Genomic DNA, 14,925 nt, shown 5'->3' with positions numbered 1-14,925 from the left:
CAAAACAACATATGCTTAGTGTGACTGACTGTTGGATTGTCTAATGGTGAAAGCAACAACTGCGACACTTTGGATAGACCTTCGGATGACCGTGAAAACACTTGTACAATAGTGATTACAACATTATGTGTGAGTGTGATGCGTGTTTACGTAGTCGAAATGAATTATGCACACAAAGAAAAAACTTCAATATCACCAAAACAAGGTTGCAAGGATGACATAGCAATCAACATGCTGAAGACAAGAGATGGTCAAACAAGTGAAATGGAAGCAAGAAATGTAGATGAAGCACATGAAATGACCTTTTGTGTTTGCACACATGCATGTTATTGAAGAAAAGATGATATGACAATGACAAGCAGTCCTGCAAACTCAACTAAGAGGTATACTTCAAAAGGTGTTCCTTACTTACCATACTTACCCTCAAGATGATCATGCATCCAACAGAGTTTGCATGAGGTCCTGATAGTTTTCCATAACTTAGTCTCTTGGTCCTTATCCTCAACTCCTTGGGAGTGATCTCAACATGTCACATTTTCTTGTAGTCACTGAGAGATAAATCAATATAGTTTCAACGGGCAGTGACTGCTTCTGAGATGAGGCCATGGGAGACCCATTTGCACAGTTTCTACATGCAAGACAGACAGGGCATATTAGACAACACTATGTAGTTTGGAGGAAGTCACTACTGCGGGATGGGGGTCCTGGGAGGACACCTCTGTGCAATTTCTGAGGGCAGTGCATCCCGAGTAGTTGAGAGGCAAACCTACGTAGTTTCTAGATGAAAGGCACTGTTGCAGGATGGGTTCTGGGAAGACGCATCTGTGTAGTTTTAGGTTGCAAGGCAGACTGAGTAGCTGAGGGAAATACTACGCAATTTATGGAGACAACGAATTCTAGCTGGGCAAAAGACACTGGAGGAAACCATTGCGCAGTTTTTGGATGCTAAGGGATGTTGGGGTCTGTGCGCACTGCGGAGTACCAGCAAGAAAGGGAGTAAGCTTGATGTTTGCAGAGGAAAAATGCACAATTCCGAGAGGCTGGGTGGGGCTAAGTTTCTTGGGAAATTGGCTAAGTGTGAGATTAGCGAAACATATGTAAACAATGATAGGACTCGACTATGATCACACACGAACACTTAGTGATACAACGTAGACCATCCAGAATGTATAAAACATACTCTGCTTGATGCAACAACCTTCGTGACAAGAGTGCGTGAAGTGAGTGTGAAACCTTTCTATGTAATGAAAACAACTCCTACGCATAAGAATTCCCTTGAAGTGAAACAACATCCCCTATGCATGATAAACAACAATCCCTATGCCCAAGATGACACATGTTGCATAAAGATGAGAACATGAACAACTCTTAAGATCAAGGAGGGGAAGTTTGAGATCATCAGCTTACCAACAAGTGACCAAGGATGATTGGTCATAGGATCTAGGGTAACCTTCGAAATTTTCATGCGAGCCAAAATTTTGGAGGGTGGTTGTAGCTGCTACAATAGGGCACTATGCAACAAAGTGTCTGCACAAGAATTCTAACAAGAATTCTTCAGGAGGAGTAGGAGGTGAAGAACTTGCCTCACAATTTTTGTTATACTTCACCTTGATTGCATGCATGGAAAACACTATAATGCGGAGTGTGTGGTATCTAGATTTAGGTGCATCCTTCCATATGATAGGATCCAAAGAATTATTCAATAGCCTAGAAGAGAAGGATCTCCAGATGCACATAGAACTTGAGGATGATGGGCAGTATAGTACCAAATGAATTGGTACCATAACCTTTAAGAGGGAGTCGAGCTCCCATCTTCAAATAAAAGATGTCATGTATGTACTTGGGTTGAAGAAGAACCTAATATTTATAGTTGTATTGGAGGATCGTGGCTATGATGTTGTTTTCAGAAAGGAGAAAGCCTTTCTGAGACATTTAGCTACCGGGCAAGTGAAACATATTGGAGTTCGTGTGAAAAACCTATACAAACTCGAGGTGGAAGATTGAACTGCATTAAGTAGCAAGGCAGAAGAAGTGGAGATGTTGTATGTCAAAGAAATTTGGCACAGGTGCATGGGACACTTACACCATTGGGCCTTGAAGATCATGCAACACATTACCACCGGTCTCTTGAAATTCACCCTTGTCCAATATGATGCCTACAAGGGATGCACATTAGGGAAATATATCAAATCCACCTTCTAGGGTTGATATAACAGAGCTAGAGAAATATTGGAGCAATTACACTGTGATGTATGTGGACCATTTTCTACAGCCTTTGCAGCAAAACATAGGCATTATGTTATTTTTGTTGATGACCTTTAAAGAAAATGTTGGATCTTATTCATGCGGAAGAAGGATGAAATATTCCCAAAATTTCTTAAATTTGAAGCATTGGTTGAAAAGGGGACTGGGAAGAAATTGAAAGCCCTGAGAAGTGATAATGGAGGAAAATTTCTTTCTAGCACCTTCATGGAATTTTGTGCCAAAGAGGGTATTAGAAGAGAACTAATAGCACCCCATAACCCAAAGCAAAATGGGAGCAACAAGAGACATGTTGCATGATCAAGGGTTGCCATTGCATATATGGGAAGAAGCATGCAACAACACAGTTTATTTGTAGAACTGAATTCCTCATAGAATACTTTGATTGATCAGACCCGAAGAAGCTTTCTCTAGGAGGAAGCCAGATGTATCTCATTTCAAGATTTTTGGAGCTATTGTGTATTTTCATGTCTCCAAGAATATCAGGAAGAAACTTGAGCCTACAACTAAGATGGTAGTATTTGTAGGATACACAAAGACACCACATAATTACTGGGTGTATTTTCCCTCACTCAAGGTGAGAGTAGTCAGGAGAAATTTCAAATTTGATGAGGATAAGGCTATGAGATGCTCTCTAGAGTGAGACTTGAGTTATCCCACAAGAGGAGTAACTTTTAGTTCTAAAGGAGGAGCCTCAGACAGAGCTTCAGGAGGTTTTGGAGTAGCCACATGCAAAGGAGCAGATATGAGGCTAAGTGGAGGCAGCCACTCAACCATAATCTTCCAGAGAGGGAAGGAAGATAGCTAGAGAAGCTGACAGATTGATACAAGATTCACGGTAGCATGTAGGATCCCCTACATCTCATCATAGGAAGAGGAGGTAACCAGACAGGTACATTGGGTATATGGATCTCATGACAGAGCGCATTGAGTAAAAGATTTCTTCATTTGAGGAAGAATTTTATCAACTAATGTGGGTTGATGCCATGGTGGAGGAGTATGAATCCATCATGAAGAACAATGTATGGGAGGTGGTGTCGAGACTAGAGAAAAATTCAGTGGTTGGTTCCAGATGGATTTACAAAATAAAGCATTCCGCTGATGGGATCATAAAGAAGTACAAGGCTAGATTTGTGGCCAAAGTTTTCTCCCGGGTAGAGGGAGTGGACTATGAGGAAATTTTTTCCCCAATGGAAAGATTATCCTTGATCAAAACCATTCTAGCATTAGTTGTGCAGATTGGGTGGAAGATCCATTAGACGGATGTGAAGACCTCCTTTCTCAATGGTGTTGTTGAGGAAAAAAATTACATAGAGCAGCTAGAGGGATTTGAGGCATATGATAGGGAGACACATGTGTGTAGACTGAGGAGATCCTTTTATGGTCTCAAACAGGAACCCCAAGCATGGTACACTCGGATCAACACATATCTCAATGGTTTGGGCTTCACCAAAAGTGAAGTTGATGTCAATCTCTATAACATTGTGGTAGATGGCAAGTTTCTTATCTTGGTTTTGTATGTTGGTGACTCGATACTTATAGGGGATGAGAAGTTGATATGCTCTTGCAAGGAGGACCTTGCAAGGGAATTTGAGATGAAAGAAATCGGCTTGATGCATTACCTCCTTGGCTGGAAATACGACAGGGTGATGGTGAGGTGTTTGTGAGTCAGGTATTCCTTTGAAATACTTCAGATATTTCACATGGAGAACTGCAAGCCTATGGACACGCCTCTAGCTACAAACTAGAGGAAGGAGAGTGCTTCTTAAGGAGAAGTAGTAGATTCTACCATATACAGACAACTTGTGGGGTCCTTGATGTATATGGTAAACACAAGGCCTGACATATGCTATGCAGTTAATCAATTGAGTCAAGTCATGGTGAAACCTGTATTGGAAGGAAACAAAGCATGCGTTGAGATACCTTAGAGGAAAAACTGAGTATGGGTTATGGTACAAGAGCACAGAGGGAGTGAAGCTCCAAAACTTCACTGATGTAGATTGGGCATGAATTCCATCATACAGGAAAAGTACTTCAAGTGTTATCTTCAATGTTGGGTCTGGAACTATTTCCTGGTATAACATGAAACAGAGGTATGTGGCACTCAACTCAGCAAAGGTTGAATACATGGTTGCAAGTCAAGCATCATGTGAGGCCATATGGATGAGGAAAATATTGTGGATCTTTTAAATCATGAGATGGATCCGACAGTGATTTATTGAGATAATCATAGTTGTATCAAACTCTCTGAGAATCCAGTATTTCATGACAGGTCCAAGCATATTGATATCATGTACCATCACTTGAGGGATTGTGTGCAAAGGAAAATTTTGATGCTACGCTACATTCCAAATGAGGAGAAGGATGCACATATCTTGACAAAGGCATTGTAAAGAGGCAAATTCAAATTCCACAGGTGTAGGATAGGGGTGGTGCAAAATCCATTTCTTGCTAAGAGGGAGTATTATAAAATGTAGCAAGACAGACTACATTTTACTTGTGCCTTAGTAAAATTTAGTAATTGGATTTTCCACATCAGCAGGATGACTTAGATGATAGTTAACTTGTGTGACATGGTCCTTTGTCTACTTATTTACACACTAAATTTGAGTTATAGGCTAGAAGTATATTTAGGCATGTATGATTGCTAAATTTAATTTGGCAATCTAGTTCAGTTATTTTTAGTTTGACTCAGTTAAACTAGTCAATAAGCTAAAAATAGTCCAAACATGCATGGAATTTGAATTTCCTAGTTGGAGTGGAGGGAAAGACACATTATAATTATCAATCATATACTAGTTGAGTGTACAGAGCTTGGCATTGAGCAGGTGAATCCTTCCTTGGGAATTGTGCAAGAAAATAAGAGAAAATTCCTACTTTTTAGGAGCTAATTTCCTATAGGATTGCGCAAGGAAATAGGAACAATATGGGGCCTTGAATTTGCTAAGTTTTAGCCAGAGCAAGACATACAATAGGAGAATAAGCTTACAATGCAGGTTGTGCTTCAAGATCAAAGCAAGTCATTGTAATAGTTTCTCATTCTCATCTGATTAATGAAAAGAAGCAGAGGGGTTTTTCCTAGTTGGGTTCCCCTATAAATAATTGTGTTCTTGTGGTGTTTTAATGGTTGCATGTGTTCCTAAATTGTGATTTCCATTTCGCAAAACATTAGAAGAAATTTGTAATCTCTTTTTTTTTAGTTCAAATACATCAGTAGTATCAAATTTTTATTAATTTCTACAAATATTTGATCAATACATTGGGCTTATCAAAAATCTAAGTTCTATATTATTAGCCCCAAATTCCTTTTTCAAATAATTTATGAATATTGACTCTAATTTTCTTTACCAAATATTTTGTAAATATAATCGTTCCATCATAAATTTAATATTTTTTATTAATTTATTGTCTTTAGTTCAAAAAAAATTAAATAGTGTTTATTTTTCTTTTAAAATTCTTTTAAAATTTCTCCACTGAACTTCATCTTTTCTCTTTCCGTCTAACAACTACTTTTGGACCTTTTATATTATTTTTTATTAATTTTAATTAAATTGATCATTGACCCATTAACAGCTACTTTGGGTCGATAACTATTTAAGGAGGCTCATTAGCACTGGTTTCATCTTCAACAAGCTTTCTAGTCTTTGATGATGGGTGGTGTGTCCACCCAAAGCGTTGGAGAAGAAAAATATCATACACAATTTTCTTCCAAAGGCTTTTAACAAAACAAAATATATTAAAATTAAAAAAATTTATAATTAAAAGTTACAATTTTCAAATTTATTTTTTATTTTAAAATATAAAAATATTCATTAATATAGATAACCAAAGTGCTTAATAAGTGTATTATATATATGAAATATGTTATTGATAAAATAATAAGTGTATTATATGTTTGAAATATGTTATTCATAAATGATTAGTATAGATTCATTTTAATTTTTGATCTATCAAGCATTTGAAATTAAGTTCCATTGTATTTACTATTTTCATTAATATTAGATGATAAAAAACTATATTTTAAGAATTTTTTTAGATGAGTGATTGGAGACTTCCACAGTTAAACATATTGTTTGATGTTTCCAGATTCACTATGTAATGTGGTCAATCTTTCCAATGTTTCGGATGGTGACTCCATCCATCATCAGGGACCAAAGAGAGCATTGTAAGTAAACAAGTGCTGGAGAGCCTATTTATAGGAGAAATTATAGGATTAGAAGTCAATTGTTATAACGGTTAAATGTAATTTGTATAATGGTTAATTGAGTAAAATAATAATATATTTGTCCAGTTATACATTAAAAATTATATTTAACCACCAGAATTAACGGGATTGGGATATCGAAAAGATTAATGAGGTGAAGAATTCTTAAGAATTTTTTATGGAAATGTGAATCTTCGGAGATAAAAGTGTTATAAGAGCTTTAATCAAATTAAAAAAATATTTTTATATAATCTAAGATTTATGATGAAAAGGATTTTTAAATGATATTAATTTCATAAATTCATCATTCAATTAATAAAGTAACTATATGTTGGAAAATTAATAGAGTAAGGGGAGTTTAAATAATTAAACAGGTAATCTGAGAAATAAGCCAAAGGAATAAATTAGCTAAACAAAGGACGATTATAATATAGAAAGATAATGTAGAAAAAATAAAATGAAGAAGGAGAAGGTTGTTTATAAAAATGTAATGAATGGGGCTTCTAAAATATCATCAAAAGGGGATTTTTTTTTTAAAGGCCAACTATGAGAAAGGAAGAGAGAAATGAGGCACAAGAGGGAGGAGACGGAAAACAGGGGGAACCAGGGTCAATGAATGAGCTGGTGGATAATGGGCTTCCAGGATTGACTGGGCATGTAACCATCCTCTCTATTAAAGTTATTATGGTTTTTCTCGATTTCAAGGGCTTCTCGAATAATGTGGGAGTCGTGGAATGACACATAGGCTATGATTTTAGATTGATCGAAGCAAATTCAATGCTTAGATTTAAAGGAGAGCTCACTGCTCAGCTAAGGCCAATTTAGACACCCAGTTGTGGTTGGTGTCTACTATGTTCTCCTTGAGGTGGGGTTTTAAAGGATGACCAATTTGGCCAATATAGGCTTTCCCGCAAGAACAAGGAATTCTATAGCCCGTTGATCCTTGTATGGGATCTAAAGAGTCTTTGGCAGACCGAAATAATTGTTTGAGGGTTTTGAGGGGCTTAAATACGGTATGAATGTTCTTCTTAGCCAACATTTTAGCAATAAGTTTAGTGGTCCCTTTGATGTAAGGAAGAGCGACTTGGCCACAAGAGGGTGAGGGGTCCAATTTTTTAAGCTTAGGGTGAGCCACAAACTTCAGTGCTTTAGAAATCTGAGTAGAGGAATAGTCATTGGATTTGAAATCCTTGAATAGATGGGAATTTTCAGAAGAAAGGCGCTGGGGGTCAGAGATTTTAAGTCTCTGGAAAAGAGGGTTTTGAGGACACCTACCTTTTGGGATGGGTGGTGGTGCGAAGGGGATGGAGATAACGGTTAGTATACGTCTTTTTCCTGGACTTGATGAGAGAGGGAGCCATTGGAAAGGTGGGTAATAAGGAAATCTAGGAAGGGAAGGGCTCAGTTGGATTTGAATTCCATAGTGAACTGGATATGCAAGGAAATGTTGTTAAGATGAAAATGGAAGGCATCAAGAGTAGGGCATCCATGTTGCCATATGACAAAGGTATCATTGACAAAATAGAACAGACATTTGGGTTTGAGATGACAATAATTGAGAGCTTTGGTTTCGAAGTGTTCCATGAAGATGTTAGCTACTACAAGGGACAGGGGGAGCCCATTGCTGTACCTTCAGTCTGTTCATAGATGGTCACTTTGAAAGATAAGATTATTATTATTATTATTTTCATGGAAATATATAATTTTTTTTTTTTTTTGTCATGTAACTAGCATAGATCCATCTTAACTTCAAATATACCATGCGCCAAGAGGGATCAACTCTCTCAAGATGTAAACTTATTTTTGAGTGCCAAACTTGAGAAAGTCTTGCACGTCGAGGAATATGATTCCTCTTATTGTTTGGTAGATCCTTAGTTAAGATGGATATATGTTTCTTAATAATATTATTCATATTATATAAATTTCAAATCTCTGTATAATAAGGTATTCTCATTTTTAATTTTATTAAAACCTTGATTTAATCTCTATGGAATATCTAATGAATATTTTTAGTTGTAGTGAGGATAAAGGGTTTAGATATATCTCAAAAGTAACTATTTTTAGCATTATGATGCATATGTTTTCCTTGATGGCAGCTCACTTGTATCAGAATTCACAGGTCAGTTCAAAGGTGATAGAATGAATACAACAGAATACCAGAATGGATACAGATGTGACAGAATGCATGACAGTTCAAAAGATTCAGTTCAGAGGAATGATAATGTTGGAAGTTCAAGAAATATACGCGGGTTCTGTTAAGCCAAGTCGTGTATGTAGGCAAGTTTAGTGAAGAAAAGTAGCATATGGTTTTTGCACCATGGGATTTTAAATACCAGGGGTCCTTACCATGGTATTGGCCCATAGTAATGAGTGCGATAACGAATATTGATCCCGTCAAAGATTACCACAGACACTAATGTAGTTTTGACCCATGGTATTGGATAAAGGATAAACTATATAAATAGGTGAATATCAAAGTACTAAGGCATGCAAATGAAAGGGTTTTTGATGAATGCTTCAGTCTAAAGTATATTTGCATTATAAGGGCCATAGTTGTCACATTGATCTGAAATAATTATACACCGATGAATACAATGATGGATTAGGATCATGAGACTTGAAATGACTTTTCATTGTATGATCTGCTCATGGATTAACTAGATCTAAATACTGACGCGTGTTTTTATCTTTGATTATTATGATCCGGGTCTTTCTGAAGTTCGGAAGAGCTACGCAATTTTAGGTCAAAATTTACAGATTTATACACTGGTTGGTTTCAGGAAAAGCGCGTATACACGTGGGTTCACTTTTGCAAAGTCACGTATATAAAGTGAGTTTATGTTGACAAATGACTGATAAACCTGATCAGTGTTGTTGTTTCTCTGTTGTATGTCAATGATGCCCTCATGTTGATCTAGGTTGAGTGATAAGGTCTAAAGTAGATATGGTTGAATGATGAAGTTGAATTTGGGTATTAATTGATCGAAGAATGTTAATATTACTTGATGATTGTGATTGAAAATCAAAGACAGTTATGTCATTGATTCAAAGTGTTGCAGAGAATATGAGTATGACTCAATGTTGTTTTCAGAAATGACAGTGGTCAAGTCTTCAGTTTTCATTATATTAAGATCTATATGCAGGTTTCTCTCCAAAAAAGTGTGTATGCACGCAGCTGAAGTAGCGTATACATTTTGACAAATGAATGATCAGGGTTGCAGTTGATTCTGTGCATTGATGAAACATTTTGAGTTCTATTCTATGTACTAGTTATAATGATCTGAATATTCAAGTTGATTAGTTAAGTTTTGATTATGTATCAGTTGTTTGGGTTTCAATGATTGGTTGATTTTGTGTGTCAGAGAATGATGATTGAGCATAAGTGTTGATATTGGATCCAGTCTGAAAATTTGATGAAACGTGGTCCATGGATGTTGCTGAGGGTTGGAGCCTTTAGTGAGGAAGTCAAAGCTTCCTGCCAGTAGTAGCTGGTGATCAGATCAGGGGGTTGGAGCTCCCTTCCAATAGGAGATAGAGAACAAGTGAAAGTTGTAGCCTTCAGCAGGTGGGTTCATGTGTACTAGTATGAGTCTGCACCAGTATAAGAATGTAAGAAGTTTTTCGATATTAATAAGTTTTGAAGACTGAGATGACAACAACGGTGGTTTTCTCCCTCATTGGGTTTCCACCTTAAATCCTGGTGTTCATGTGTGTTTACTTATTTATGATGCTTTATTCTATTCTTACTGCACATATTTACTACTTATCAAATGCCTAATAAATCTCCTACATTCTAGTTCAAAGTTTAACAAATAAATAATAAGTTATTTTACAAGTTTACTGAGCATACTCTAGTTTATTTTGCAACAATAATGTATATACGCTAGTTGGGTTCATCCAAGTCGCGTATACATTTCAAAAAAGAAAATTATTATTGTGAGTTTTTTAAATACTGATTCACCCGCCCTCTCAGTATTTTTCCCAACAATTGGTATTAGAGAAGGTCCTTCAAAAGAAGCTTGATCGCTTGAAGGAAGATTTCCCAAGATGAGCAATCAAGACAGATCAGCATCTATCAGACCACGACTCTTCAACGGAAATAATTTTATATATTGGAAGACAAGAGCCCAATCCTATCTCCAGTCTCATGGAGCATATGTTTGGGAAGTTGTGGAAGGAGGTTACCAATATCCAGTTGCAGTTCCCACAAATGCAGTATAAAAGAGGACGTATGAAACCAATGCCAAAGTTGTCAACGCTTTATTGGGAAGTCTGACAGAATCAGAATTTTTCAAAGTTATGCAGCTAAACAAAGAAAAAGAAATATGGGACAGAATCATTCAAATCTATGAAGGCGATACCAAGGTAAAAAGTGTTAAACTCTAAACTCTCAGAATTCAATATGAAACTCTCAGAATGCATAATGATGAAAGTATTGGATGTTTCTTTCTACATATAGATGAGATTGTTAATCACATAAAATAAAGAACACTACTTTAGTAGAGAAAATATTAAGATATCTAACTCCTAAATTCGAGTCAAAAGTGCCTATCATTGAAGAGAAGAAGGATCTACAGAATCTTACTTTTGTTCAACTTCATGGGATCCTGATTGCTTTTGAAATGAGGAAAGGAGCTCCATCAGAAGTCAGAGAAACCGCATTTAAAGCATCTGCAAAAGGAAAATAAAAGGAGGAACACAAGAAATTAGGATACATATAAGAAGAAAATGAGGTGAACTTTGAAAAGAAACTTCAACAAGGCACCGAAAGGTTTAGAGGTAAGCTTCCCTTCAAATGTTTTTCTTGTGGTAGAGTTGGTCATTATGCTGCTAAATTTCCTCATAAAGACAACCATGACAAAGGGAAGGATTTTGTAAGAGGTAATAGGAGATGGTTTGATAGTAGAAGAAGTTATTATACTCATGAAGATAGTGATGGTTTGTCAAATAGTGAAGAAGGTGAAGCTAATCAACATCTAAAATTACTCATGGCTTTTGAGAAAAATACTAATGATTCTAATGATAAATTTGTGGATGCATTAGAAGAAAAGGATTTCTTTGAAGAAATTACTCAACTCAAAATTTGCTTGGAAGAAAACAAAGTAGCCATAGATACTTTGAAGCATCAACTCATAGAAAAATAAAAGCATAATGAGAAGTTAGAATGTGAAGTAGTAAGTCTAAGAAAGGAACTTGAGAAAATAAAAACCTTGAATTTTAGATTTGCTAAAGGATCTGAAACCTTAGATGAAATGATCAAGGTATAATGCTCTCCTCTTATGAAGATAGGTCTTGGATACACTGGAGAAACATCTCAAACAAAAAGTCTTTAGCCACCACCGAAAGCTATCTAAATACAACAAAAACCAGTCAGCAAAGCCTCAGTAATGCAAAAAAAATAAGTCGTCAAAGCTTCAGTAATGCAGTAAAATCCAGTCAGCAAAGCTTCAGTCCTTATCAAAAGAATAAAGACATTCCACAGGTAAATCATGTTCACTCCAATCCAAGGATGAACAAAAATAGAAACATCAGTCAAAAGGTAAACAACACTAGAAGATTCTATTGTCACAAAAATTTCTTCTTTAATAGACAATGTTTGTTCATGTCATAATTTTGGTCTTAAGGCTACTCAATGTGTTGCATACTAAAGTATCATGACTAGAGAAGTAAGAAAACAAATGAATGAGACAGGAGTCAAGAAGAATTATTATAATATCTTCTCACCTCTTATAGATGAAATTGAATGCTTAGTTTGCAATAACTTTGGACATGAAGAATCTGAATGCAGGAGGAAATTACAACCAACATCTCAAAAGGAGCAAATATCAACAAATTCTAAGGTATGGAAAAAGAAGGAGTTACAGTATGAAAGATGTGGCATAGATTTGTTTGCAGAAGGACAAGAAAATTAATGGTACATTCATAGCAAATGCTCAAAACACATTACAGGCAATAAAGATAAATTTATTTCATACAATGCTTTAGAGAAAGAAAACAATGCGGAAATGACTCACTTGCTATCATTAAGGGTAAAGGTTATGTTTTTCTAAAAGAAAAAGTTAAAGTTGGTAGTGTTATGTATGTTGATGGATTAAAGCATAACTTTTTGAGTGTTAGCCAAATGTGTGATCAAGGAAATGAGGTGGTATTCCAATCACAAGAATGTGTGGTTTGTGAACTTGACATAGGAAAGACCATAATAAAAAGAAAAAGAACCCCAAGCAATATGAATATATTGAAATGTGGCCAAGAACAATGTTACCTAGGCAAGGCAGAAGAAAACTGGTTATGGCACAGAAGGTTGGGGCATCTAACCTTCTCTCAAATAAGCAAATCAAGCAGGCTCAAAGTTGTTCGTGATCTACCCTACATTACCATACCAAAAAGTACCATATATAAGTCATGCCATTTCGGTAAGAAAACCAGAGTTCAATTCAATGCCAAAGAAGGATTAGCAAGTAAACCTCTTGAAATTATACATACTTATTTGTGTGGACTAGTAAGGAAAAAGTCACCCCGTGGAGAACAATACTATATATTATTATGCTTAGTGGAAAAACCTGTGAACCATTTATGAAACCAACGTTTCGGACTAGCTAGGTGAGTCCATCATCAGGGCAATGAGATCTGTATTTTGAGAAAGAGAGAGTTGTGAAAAATATGGAGCTATTGATAGTTGTTTATAAAGAAATTTGATAGCTATTTGTTTATAATGTCGGTATGATTGATTCATAATTATTAATTAATAAATTTTTATTTTTATTTTTTTATTTATTATTATTATTATTATTTTTTAATTATATATATATATATATATAATATTTCTTTAATGTATTATATATTAAATAATCTAATTAATTAATTATATTAACTATTTATTTAATATTAATAATATTATTAATATGATATAAAAATTTTAGGTTTTAATGTTTGAATATATATATATATTTTTGTAAACTGGGTGGGACTCTCCGATTTACATGTCCATTATGTACCCCTCTACGGGGGAAGGGTAGCCCAAGATTTGAACCCAAGACTTCCGGTTCGGTGAGACTTCATTTCCACGGCCCTTGCTGCTTGAGTTACCCCATGCGGACAATGTTTGAATATATTTAATAATATTATTAATATAATTTAAAATTTTAGGTTTTAATGTTAGAGTATATCTAAACCTATTTGTTTGTTATATATATTATATTATTTTAGGTGTTAATTAATTTATTTGTATTATTATATTATATCTAATTGTATATCATTTATTTATTTAATATAATTATTATTTTATTATTATTATTATTATTATTTTATTTATTAATTTTTATTATCTATTTAACTATATAATCTATTATTGTTATTACTGTTGTTAATATTAATATTTATTTATTATTATTATTATTATTATTTTCTATGATTTATATTTATTTTTTGTTAATTTATTAATATTAATTACATATTATTCATTTTTTCATTTTTTTTAAAACATTGTTCTTATTATTAATTATTTATCTATTAGTTTATTATGGTTATTAATATATAATAATAATAATAATAATAATAATAATTATTATTATTATAATAAAGATATATTATTTTATTATTTGATTATATGATATGTTACAAAAATGAGTTACTTGTTATGAATTAGTTATGAATTAGTTAGAAAGTATTAGAATAATTTAATGATTTTACATTCTGTTTAATAAGGGTTTCCAGGTGCTACTTAATTTAAGACCGTCATCCCTATTCATGTTATTGGAGGATTTCTCAATTTCAATTGCCTCTTTTACCCTTCTTTTTAAATAATGGTCTTCCTTGTGGACTAATTTTGCTTGTTCCATACAGATATAATGTGAAGAGACACATGCGTGCTCTGCTAGACCTGATTTTTCCTACCTATTTCTTGTAATATCATTAATGTGTTCTTTTAATCTTATCCCAAAGGATCTCCCTGTTTCACCTATATAAACTTTACCGCAAGAACACGGAATCGAGTATACTCCTTTGTGATTTTTTGGGTCTAATAAGTCTTTAGCAGACTCGAGCATGCTTCTTAGGGTGTTAGGGGGCGTGAAAGCAACCATAATGTTATGCTTGGCGAGAACTCTAGCAATTTTATCTGTGGTTCCTTTGATATAGGGTAAGGAGATTCTAGGGTTTTCAAGAGATTTTCTTTTCTGTTTATTGGTTATGGAATCTTTGATAGCCATTGTTTACAAAGACCTCATGGAGATGGTTAAGTTCTTCCTCTAAATGTTCAGGGTCAGAGATTCTGGAGGCTCTGGTGGCTAGGGTTTTGATGACACCAACTTTTTGCTTTGGTTGGTGGTGGGAGTTTGAATGAAGATATCTGTCAGTGTGTGTCTGCTTTCTGAAGAAAAAAAAAAAAAAAAAAAAAAAAAAAAAAAAAAAAAAAAAAATTAATAATTAATAATTATGAATAAATCAGGCCGACATTATAA

The sequence above is a fragment of the Pinus tabuliformis genome, chromosome 1_2 (genome assembly GCF_031772625.1).
Source record: "Pinus tabuliformis cultivar Carrire ecotype Pingquan chromosome 1_2, CPIR1, whole genome shotgun sequence".
In the NCBI taxonomy this organism is placed as follows: Eukaryota; Viridiplantae; Streptophyta; class Pinopsida; order Pinales; family Pinaceae; genus Pinus; species Pinus tabuliformis.
Note: the sequence above shows the minus strand (reverse complement) of the source record.